Below are 10,880 nucleotides of genomic sequence, written 5' to 3'. Positions count from 1 at the left end.
GGCAGCACCGGGGAGTGGGCATCGCTCCCAAGCAGCCGAGGAAGAACGAAATAATCAAACGAGCGTGCTGGCTGGAAGGTGCTTTACAAAGTATTTATGAGGTGCGCTGTTTAAAAATGGATGAGGTGTGCAGAGTGTTGGCCTTCCTTCGCTGTGAGGCCGTGGAGAGGCTGCGTGCGTCGGGATGTGCCCGGACCGAGGGGCGTGGGGGGGGGCGCAGCGCATGCATCCATCCGTCCATCCATCCCTCCATCCATCCATCCATCCATCCATCCGCCCCTGCTGAGGGCGCCGCTTGGAAGGGACGCTTCCCCACATCTCCGCTCTGGTGGGGCAGAGCGGCCCCCTCCGTCCAGGCTCACGTCCCACCCGTCCCGTGCCGCAGCCGTATCCCGCACAGCCGCTGCCGGCTGCGCGACGCGCGACGCGATGTGATGGGGAACAGCTGCTCCGTGCAGCGCAGCTCCCGCGGGCGGGCGGCCGGCGGTGAGAAAACGAGCAGCGCTGTCAGGGCCCATCAGCACGGCGGGGCTGACGGCAGCACCCGTGCCACTGGGGACGGGGGGCGGTGCTGGGATGCTGCTGCAGTAAGGTAGGGGGGCGGCGGGGGCTCCCCACCGTGGGCAGAGAGCATTGGGACCGGAGGGGTGTGGAAGAGGTACGACCAGAATGGTTTAGGATGGGGGGAGGGGGGGGGAGGAGGAGTCCCCCGATTGGTGTCTCCGATGCCTGCAGAGCAGGGGGTGGCAGCAGAGCTGCTCAAAGTCAGAGGGGGGGAATGAAGGGGGATGGTGCAACGTGAGCTCTGCTGAGAGGGCCCTTGCTTGGCTGGGAGCTGCTGAGCACAGGACTGTGCTGCTGGAGTCTTTCCTTGCAGGCTGGACTCCGTGAAGGCTTTGGGGCTAAACCATCAGCACAGGCACAAGCGCACCATTTCTCTTTGCTTCTGATCCAAACCATCTGCTTTGTTTTCGGACAGTGAGTCTCAAGAACCCCCTTGGACCTCTTATGTCATCCCAGAATCCCCCACCCTAGGGATGGGCCCAACCCCCCCTGGACCACTCTTTAAGCCCCCTAACAGGGCGGCTCTGAGGGGGTCCTATGGCTCCTATAGGGGATGGGGGGGTATGGAGCCTGTAGGAGACGTTGGGCCCCACGGCTCCAGAAGAGAAGATGCTTTCAGTTGAAACAAGACCATCATAGTGGTGAACCCATTAGCCAAAGGCAAGGTTCAGCCTGCAGGCAGTCCAGTCAAAGCACAAAGGAAGCAAACACTGGTGGCTGAGATCTTGCCCTCGGTGCAGTGGTGATGGGAAGGAGCTTGCTGCAGTAGCTGCTGTGGCAAAAATACGGAGAAAGATGGGAGCAGCTTTCTGCAACAGGCAGCTGGAGCTGGGCTCAGGAAGAGGACACGGAGAAGAACCCCAAGGCTGAGCTCAATCCTACACTGGGAGCATCGGGGTGGGCAGGCAGGCTGTGGGGCAGAGCTGCAGCTCCAGGCCTGGGACATCCCAGCACTGCCCTTTGCAGCTCTGCTCAGCAGCACTGGGACCGTGGGGCTGCCGAGGTCACTCACAGCATCCTTGTGGCATGACCTTCCCGAGGGTGAAACACACGGAGGAGCCAGCAGAGTGACAGTGCAACCACAAAGCATGAACACTTGTGGTTGCAGGGAGTGCAGGGCAAGGGATGCTGGAGTGCATTTCAGCAGGAGGGCTTTCTCTGGTGGGATTTGTGTGAAGGAGAACAAGAGCAGCTGCTCAGGGAAGGTTTGAGTCAATGGAAAGGAAGTGCCCCATGATCTGATTTTCGGGTGGCCCTGTGTGAAATTAGGAGTTGGGCTCAGTGATCCCTGCGGGTTCCTATGATGCTGTGATTCCACGCTCTGTTCCCCATAGAAGCATCTGCTTCCCAAGAAGTGCCCCTCCACGGGGCTGCTCTCAGCAGCAAGTCCCAGCTCCCACACTCATCAGCCCCCAGGAAGACCTGTAGGTCCTTTCTGAGATCCCAGACCCTTTGTCCCATCTTCACTCAGGCAAAGGTTCAGCTCTGGGCAGTCCCAGAGGGAACGTAGACTCATAGTGATGCCCCATGAATTACACTTCTGTAGGGACAAAGCGATGTCCTCCATGTATCGTAGAATGGCCTGGGTTGCAAAGGACCACAGTGCTCATCCAGTTCCAACCCCCTGCTATGTGCAGGGTCGCCAACCAGCAGACCAGGCTGCCCAGAGCCACATCCAGCCTGGCCTTGAATGCCTGCAGGGATGGGGCATCCACAGCCTCCTTGGGCAGCCTGTTCAGTGCGTCACCACCCTCTGGGTGAAAAACTCCTTCCTAATATCCAACCTAAACCTCCCCTGTCTCAGTTTAAGACCATTCCCCCTTGTCCTATCACTACCCACCCTGGTAAGCAGTCATTTCTGAGGTACTGAGATGGGTTTGGTGATCCACAGAGCTGAGCAGCACGGAGACCCAGCCCTGCTCCTACAGGACACAAAACGCCTTCAGGCGAGGAAGGATTTCCACCATCAGAAAGAGCGGGTTGGATCTAATTGCCCCAAAAGAGAACAGCTCCGTGTCCCATCCCCAGACCCTCAGGCCTTCAGCATCTCTACACGCAGCAGGAAATTAGTATGTTGCTATTTGTGTGATTTCCTAGATCTTTGCCCATAGGACATTTTTGTCCTGTCACATAACGTAAACTCCAGGCTCAGAGAATCTTAAGTCACCGCAGGGAGAAAAGCAGAGTTGTCACCTGGTCCCTCGGAGAGCCACAGCTCCGCACGGCCATCCCCAGAGCATCTTCAGGATCAGCACTGACACGCAGAACTGCAGCCGCGCCGTGCGCCCTTTGCTGTCTGCTCACACTGAGAGCACCGCTTTGCCCCCACTTTCTCCTGCCTGCTGGGGCAGCCCCACAACACGACTGCACCCTGAGCTCACCAGCCGTGCTCACATCCCCCATGGGCTGTGCTGCGTGTCACCTCCAAGGGACCGATCCAGCTGCAGGCAGGATGAGCTGGAACAGGTTGCCCAAGGAGGCTGTGGATGCCCCATCCCTGCAGGCATTCAAAGCCAGGCTGGATGTGGCTCTGGGCAGCCTGGTCTGCTGGTTGGTGACCCTGCACATAGCAGGGGGTTGGAACACAATGCTCATTGTGGTCCTTTTCAACTCAGGCCATGCTATGAGCTCAGTGTGGTGGGTAGGGGTGTTCCAGAGGGTGGGACAAGAGGAGCACCAGCAGTGCCTTCATCACGGTGTTGGTGCTCACTGGTGGGTGCTACAGCAGGAGATGCAGGCTGGTGGTGAGGGCCCGGTGGGACAGTGCCCACTTGTGCTGGTGAAAGCCCAGCAGATGCCTTGGTTCCAGCCAGGTGTCAGCAGCAGGGCTCACCTCATCCCACATCACACCCAACCTCTGCTCAAATGGGACCTGGAGCGTGCAGCTCGAGGGGTTGGCAGACGGATGGCACAGTTCTGGTCTTATGATCCTGGTTGTCCCTGCAGGCCCGTCCAGGGTCCGAGTCAGGAACTCTTGGCCATGAGGTACCATTGGAGAAATGTTTTCAGAAAGCCCAAATTCCATCACCTCCCCGGACACCTCTCCTTATCTTTCACAGAGTCACAGAACATGGAATCACAGAAATACAGAGAGGTTGGGTCAGAAGGACCCTCCAGAAGGACCTCCTCCTGGGGTCAGAAGGACCCCAGCCCCATCCCTGCCATAGGCTGGCTGCCCCCCCAGCTCAGGCTGCCCCAGGCCTATCTGTGGCCACAGACACCTCCAGGGATGGGGCACTCACAGCTTCTTTCTCTCCAATACAGCAGTGGAAGAGGAAAAGCAATGGCAGGGCCCTACATCTGCTGGCCAAAGCTGGTCTCCAGCAGATGTGTGCCATCTAGGAATCAGCAGAGGTGTACTAATTAGTGCCTCCTGAGCTTCCTGGTGTTTTCTCTTGGGGAAACCAAGATAAACCCATTCCTCAGCATTAGGGTTTGCCCCATCGCCTCCCATGGATGTATCTCTTCTCCAGAGGCTGCGTTGCTGGAGCAGCTCAGGACCGCAGTGTGGGTGCTCTGACACCCATGCACATCGGGTGCCTTCCTCCTCCTCGGTGGGTGAGGGGATCCCAGCAGGGTGGGCTCTGTAAAGAGCAGGCAATATGAACCCAAAGGTTTACATGCCTCATCCCAGGGAGTAGATGCAGCAGCAGTCCTGGTGCAGTGCAAACACAGCCGTGCACACTGAGCACACACCTTCCTCCCCGGGCTGTGGCTTCCAGAGGCACATAGATGGACAGGGGCTGCAGGGTGAGTGGGACATCCACCTGCCCATGCCAGAAAGGCGCTGCTGTTCTTTCCCAGCAACACGAGGCAGTTTGGTCAGAGGCTCCATCCCCACTGCCCCCTCCCCCGCTCCACCCCCACCCTCCATCGCACTCAGCCTGGAGGTGCCTGGAACAAGGTGAGGAGCCGGGCAGAGGCTCATCGAGCCCATCTCTCCAATGCAGGGTGTTGGAGGGGCTGGTTGTTATTGTCGGTGCTGATTTCTGTACTCTTCTGCCTCTTTCTCCCTGACTGGCCTGGTGGCCCTGTCATTACCAGGCTTCCCCAGCTGCCTGTCAGGGTCCTATTGGCCTCAGTGTTGCCTCAGGCTCTGGGATAACAAACAAGGCACAGAAGAGTTCTTGGGCTTCCACGGCCTTAATTAGCCGGTGTCATTTTAGGGACGCGTGTCCTGCTTGCTGCGAGGAGACAAAGACAGCTCGGGAGGCATCTTTAAATGCAGCCAATTAGAGGGGGCTTCAGAGATGCGCAGCCAGCTCCCAAAGACGTGCGGTGGTGCCAAAAAGCCTCACGTCCCGATGGAGACCTGTGGCAACTTGTTGCAAACACAGCCCTCCCTTTGGCACAATGTGTCACACAGGCGTTCCACAGCATCACTTCTAGTCCTGCACCCACACGAGCGATGGCAGAACCCAGGCAGAGCACTCACAGTTTGGGTACCTGCCTGAATAACACTGCAGTCTGTGCCCTTCTTCAGGCTGCTTCCATCAGCCCCAGACGCCCAGAGGAACTGCTGTGCCTGGAGGAGAGGTTTAGGGTGGATATTAGGAAGCATTTCTTAGATAGAGTGGTGATGTGTTGGCACAGGCTACCTAGGAAGGGGTGGTGCCTGTCCTTGGGGGGGTGGCACTGGGGGGGCACGGTTAGTGGGTATGCTGGGCTGATCTGAGAGGTCTTATCCAACTGCAAGGATTCTATGGACGTGCACAGCTCCCTTCTTCCTTCTTTTGCAGGGATAGAGCTGTGTGGCTGCAGGCTGACGTGCAGCTGCCCGACCTCATGGCTTCATCACGGCCACCATCACCCTGTGCTGAGATGCAGCTGAACCATCGTGGGTGACTCACTCTGCAGGCTGGGTGCTGTGAGGGGACCACTGCCACAAGCTCACTCCCAGCAAGACCAGCAACAAGAGGGACATGGATGTCCTGCATGAAATTGGTGGCTGGCTGATTCCACGGGGCAGCCCCAAAGCCATAGAGGTGTCCCGAGTTCCTGTGTCACCAGATGAGATGTCAATGGTGGAGCAAAGGAGGGGCAGAACTGGGGCTGTGAGGATGGGAGGCAGGAAATGCAGTTGCCTTTAACCAGGTTTGGATAACCCAAAGTAGAGGTCACATCCCAGCAACAAAGAAGGAATACTTTACCTCTTTCTGAGGATCAGGGCTCACTGGAAACTCCTACAGGAGGTGATCTCCAAGTAGAGATGCTTCCCTTTTGGCTGCCAGGCCTTAAATGAGGTTAGGAAGGGGGTGGATCCAGGATCCATCCATGCCCTTTCCATTGGCACAGGAGAATTGCTTGCAGCTGTGCTCCCAGAGCTGGCCCTGCCCCTTCACCAGGTGCTCAACCCCTGGTTCAGGCTGTGACCTAACAGCTCCCATACAGGGTCACAATATGGGAGAGGCTCTGAGATGAGGCTGCTCAACAGCAGCACATGGGTGTTCCCAATGGTGTTCCAGAGACGTTCCCACAGCTGTCGTGGGGAACTCCGTGCCCAAACCCATGAGCATCTCCAGCCAAACATGAACGCACTCAGCCTTCCCAGTTATGGGGTGGGTTTGTCCCTTCTCCCACCCCCAGGCCTCCCCCAGCACCACCCTACCCCCAGGGCTCTGGGGGTGTCCCCAGAGGGTCCCACCCAGAGTGACCACTGGGACATCCATCCTCCCACATTGCAGCACCCACCACTCATTGCAGCCCCCCTCCAGGAGGAGAAGTGGCAACGAAACCCTCCAGGAGGTGGGACCCCCCCATCCCAGCCACAGTGCAGTGCTGAGAGGACCCGTCTCCATCCTGGCTGAGCGACGCAGCGCGGCCGTGGCCTCCGGCCGGACTCAAAGAGTTAACTCTGAGCGCCAGCCATTAATATTCTCACTGATAACCCCAAATACCAGCCCTGCACGGCTGTCACTTTCATTAGCGCTGAGAAAATGAGCCCTTCAAAATAGGACAGCCGGCCGGGGGGGGGGGAGGAAGAGGAGGGCTCTGGGGCCAAACATTCGATTTTCCGTGCGATTGACAGCCATGAAACCGCCTTCCCGTGACGTCGGGGGTCACTCGGGTGCTGATGAAGGATTCCCCGACCCCCAGTGCCCACGGCTGGCTGCCCCCCCCCGGCTCGGAGGTGCGCTGTCACATCACATCAGCGTTGGGCCCGCGTGGAACGTCCTCCGCTGCACGGCGGGGTGGGAATGGGTGACTCATTGGGGCGGCCGCACGGAGCTGCGGTGCGGTCATCGCTGGGCACTGATGGAGTCGGTGTGGGGCGGAGGAGGAGGAGGTGGGCTGTAGGGCTGCTGTCCGTGCCGAGCTCAGAAGGGAAGGCGAGGACCTTGCTTGGTGCGTGGGGGTGTTTGCCTTCCGAATGCTGCCTTGGGCTGCTGCTGAGCGCACCGGCACCGCTGCGCAGAGCTGTGGGTGCGCCATCCATGGAGGTGCCCGTGGCAATGGGGGGGGGGCTCTGGGCAGCTGAGCTGGGGGGGAGCAGCCAGCCCAGGTGGGCTGTGAGGTCCCTTCCAACACAAGCCACTCTGTGATACTCTGCTCCTATCGTCTCCTAAATTCGTTTCTACAGTGGCCCCAAGGGATGGGGCTGGATCCACTCCTCCCCATCTCTGTCTCCAAACACACCCACCCTGGGGATCCTGCCCAAGCTGGGGTGGTTTCTCAGCTGTTGCACCTCCCAGCTGCAGCCAATCGCACCTAACTGCCGGGGACACAGAGTGAGCTGGTGGGACAGGGAAACTGAGGCAGGGGCAGGATGCTCCCACAGCACACATAGCATGGGGTGCCATCCAGACGCAGTGGATGGCTTTAGGGCTGTCATGGAGCTGTTGGCTTTGTTTCCTCCAGAGCAGCCTTACAGGGAGCTGCTGCAGTGCTGGGAAGCGAAGCCAGCCCTGTGGCCAGAGTTCTGCTGGTCTGCAAGGAGAGGACAATACTGATGGCGCCATGATCTCATCCTGCTTTCATTGTCCATAGAGTGAGAAAGTACTGCATGGAGCAGAGCTTCCCAGCAGGTGTGATGGCCACCTTGAGTGCCATGCATTCAGGGCAGGCTGTGGCGTGCCCAGCACCCAGCAGGACGTGCTCAGCAGAGAGCTCCCATGGAACTCCCGTGCTCCTCCTGGATGCTGTTGAAGTGTTGCCGTGTGCTGGAGCTGCTTCAGTTGAGGGCAGGGGCTGTGGGCCCACCCCACTGCCACGGGACAGCAGGGGAAGAGCTGCTCACAGCAGCAGAGCTATCAGCAGCCACCAGCACTTGGCTCCCAGCCCTGCTCTGGTACGATGGGACACGGGGACAGCGGTGTTGGTGGGGTCATCCTTCCCTTCCCAAATGAGGGGACTGATGGAGTCGGTGCTGGACATTACCTGGGAAGTGAAGGTGAACTTCAGCCAAACATGGGGAGAGCAGCTAATGGTCTGGTGGAGAAAACCCATCCCAGTAGTGGGGTAACTCTGCTCAGAGGTAACACAAAGCAGAGCTCTCTGTCTGCACAGCTCACTCCCAGCTCCGCAGCCCTTGGGATGGTGCCCCCTCTCCCAACCCCCTCCCCAAGGTGCCGGGTCCCAACCCAGGACCGTGGGCCCAAATCCCACCCTGCAGCCCAGCAGGGCTCTGCATGGGGACCCGGTGCCGTGCTCAGCGCTGGCTGCGGAGCAGCAGGCAGTCTGTGTGACAAGCCAGACCAGCATGGTGGATGGCAGTAATTACCGTGCCGCCCACAGCTGAAGGGGAGCATATGGTAAGGAAAAGGAAACTAACTTGTATTTTTCCGCACCCCCCGGGCTCAGCCTTTCTGGGGCTGTCACAGTCGATTTGTGCCGCCTGAGCTGCTTCGCCTCGACCGCCTCTGACTGCAGCTCCCTCCCAGGCAGTGCTGAGGTCGGTGCTGTGCTCACTGCTCCCACAGCCCCACGCATGGCAGCTGGTGGGGACCCGGTGCCACCCACCCCACCTCCACGTCCCCATGTGAGTGCAGGGAGCTGCAAGGCGAGGGGCACCTGGTGGGACGATGCACAGTGCGTGCCTGGGAGAAGGGTGCCTGGAGCTGGCAGTGGGATGGATGGATTGCAGCCACGGGGGTGACGGCACCTTGGGATGCTCAGCACACCAGGACCCATGGTCGGGGCCATGCAGCCATCCTTGCGGAGGGGCTGTGTTTGGGGAGATCTGCTTGAAGGAGGTGGGTTTGCTCCATGGCTTCAGGGCACTGAGATCTTCTGGGGCCCTAAAAGTGACTGTGAGACCCGCACAGAGCCACCAGAGCCTCTGCACTGTGCTGGGTCAGCAGCCACCGAGGGCTCTCCATCACTCACTGTGCCGTGGTGTGGCAACCAGGTGGGTCTGACTGAGGGGGATCACTGCTGCCTGAACCCGGTGCTTCCTCCCGTTCATCTGCCCGGGGCAAATACTGTCTCTAAAAGCAAGCTAGAAGTTGGCAGCTGGAGCAAAAACTTTGTTGTGAGCGAGGTGCTCTGCATGCCAGCCGTGTCAGCTCATTCCCTGCGGGGACTTTGCAGGTGCTGGGTGATGTGTAACATCTCTGTGCCCCAGCCCACGTCGTTAGGGTGGCCATCCAGAGTGGTTTGGCCCACGGTGCAGCTGGCTGTGCTTGAGATCAGGAAAATTAGGACGCGGGTGCTGCAGCTCCTGGGGCTGGGGGCACTCACAGCCGGGAGTGCCGATCTTGACCTCTTAGTTCTAAGCTGGGCTCGAGGCTCTGAGGATGGGGTTGGAGCAGCCCTGGTCCCACTGCCCACATCCAGCCTGGCCCAGCTCCCTTTGCCCCACACGGCAGCCCAGCCGCTGGCAGGGGCCGGCACGAGCTGGTGGCTTCAGCTCACATCCCCCCACGGATCTCAAAGCTGCCGCCCTCTCGGGCACGACACCGTGCCCATCTGCTGTGCCTGCCTCTTGCCTGGGGACAGATTGCAGGACGTGGTCCTGAGCATTGCTCAACGTGGGGCCACGTCCCCAGGGCCCGGCATAGCCCCCCGCCCCGGGCTTCCTCCCCAACCCCTTACACAGAAGCCCTTAGGGGAGAAAATGTGGTTTATGGGGGACGAACCCCATCCGTCCCAGGGGGCAGAGCAGGGATGCTGTTGGCCGCAGCTCGGTGCCTCCCCCATCCGTGGGTCCCCTCCTGCTGCCGCCGGCCCTGACCTCCCATTTGCCTGTCAAGAGCGAGCTTGGGCACCGCAACACCCCCTGTCAAATTAGTGAGTCAGAAGACGTAAGAGAGACCACCGCTGCTAATTTGTACATTAACTGGTTCTGACAGAAATATTTCACAAGTGAAAAAACAGAAAATGTGCCTCAAGACAATGTTCAACTTCCGTACCAGCAAACTTCTGCTTAACTGTTTAGTGCGGGGGGGTGGGGGGGAAAGGAGATGCGGTGGGGGGGACAGACCTGGTGTGGTGTGGTGGATGTTGGGGACCCAGTGGGGAGCCCAGCCTTGTTTGCCCTGGGGGAACCATGGGGCCGAGGGTTCCGTCCCCACCAGCCCTCAGAGCCCCCAACCCAGGTAGGAGCTGTTGGGGTGTCCCCCATCAGTTGGGGGTTGGTGAGGACACCGCCCCTCCCCAGCACCCCTGGGGCACCCACCCCACGGCCACCCCCTCACCGTGCCGAGCCCTGCAGCGATGGAGCCAGCACTGGCGTCAGCTTCGTGTGGCTTTGGAAGGCCACGTCAAGGTGACATCCCCATGGGATGGGACACCCACGGGGACCAGATGGGCTCAGTCCCAGGGCCGGGCACCCACTGATGGTGGCGGTGAGGAGCTGTAGATCGCACCGGGGTTTTGCGGGGCGCTGCCCCACGGCACGGGTGGGAGCAGGCGCGGGCTGAGCCGGGTCCTCGGGCCAGCAGCATCGAGCGCATGATCTGTTGTGGCAGCTTCCCCGCAGCCTGGAGCCAGCCCCGAGCTAGCACTGATGATGGCTTTAATTGCTTTCAGATTCGATAGCCCAGCCCGTGACAGCCCGGGCGATGCGGTGGCTGCAGCCCAGCCGTGCCAGCCGGCCCCGTCCCAGAGCATCCCCGTGCCGAGATGGGCAGCTGAGAGCTGCTTGGCATGGCCAGGGCTCTCCTCCCAGCACGGCCAGCGTTTCCCCTGGCTCTACCACGCCGTGGTGCTTCCCTGGGCACTCCTCATGGTCCCAAACGCAGCTGGGGCAGCGCTGCTCCAGGATGCCACTGCTGTGAAGCCACCCGGCCACGTGCCACCATCAGGACCCCATGCAGCCCCATCCATCCTCAGGGTGCCGCTCTGCTCTCCGGGGGGAGATGCTGGGGCGCCTCACG

The 10,880-nt window shown here is 60.1% G+C and overlaps 1 long non-coding RNA gene across 1 annotated transcript; it reads right to left on the bottom strand.

Annotated features, from left to right (window-relative positions):
• Positions 1 to 4,691: 4,691 nt before the first annotated feature.
• On the bottom strand, positions 4,692 to 5,775 carry LOC121106807. Its single transcript, XR_005839882.2, has 2 exons — positions 5,715 to 5,775; positions 4,692 to 5,089 (listed from the first exon to the last, which is right to left on the bottom strand). It is a non-coding gene; the product is annotated as an uncharacterized LOC121106807 (long non-coding RNA).
• Between the last annotated feature and the right edge of the window lie 5,105 nt (positions 5,776 to 10,880).

This window comes from Gallus gallus, chromosome 14, assembly GCF_016699485.2.
Source record: "Gallus gallus isolate bGalGal1 chromosome 14, bGalGal1.mat.broiler.GRCg7b, whole genome shotgun sequence".
NCBI classification, from domain to species: Eukaryota; Metazoa; Chordata; class Aves; order Galliformes; family Phasianidae; genus Gallus; species Gallus gallus.
The sequence above is the reverse complement of the archived record's forward strand: the minus strand, read 5'-3'. Positions and strand labels throughout refer to the sequence as shown.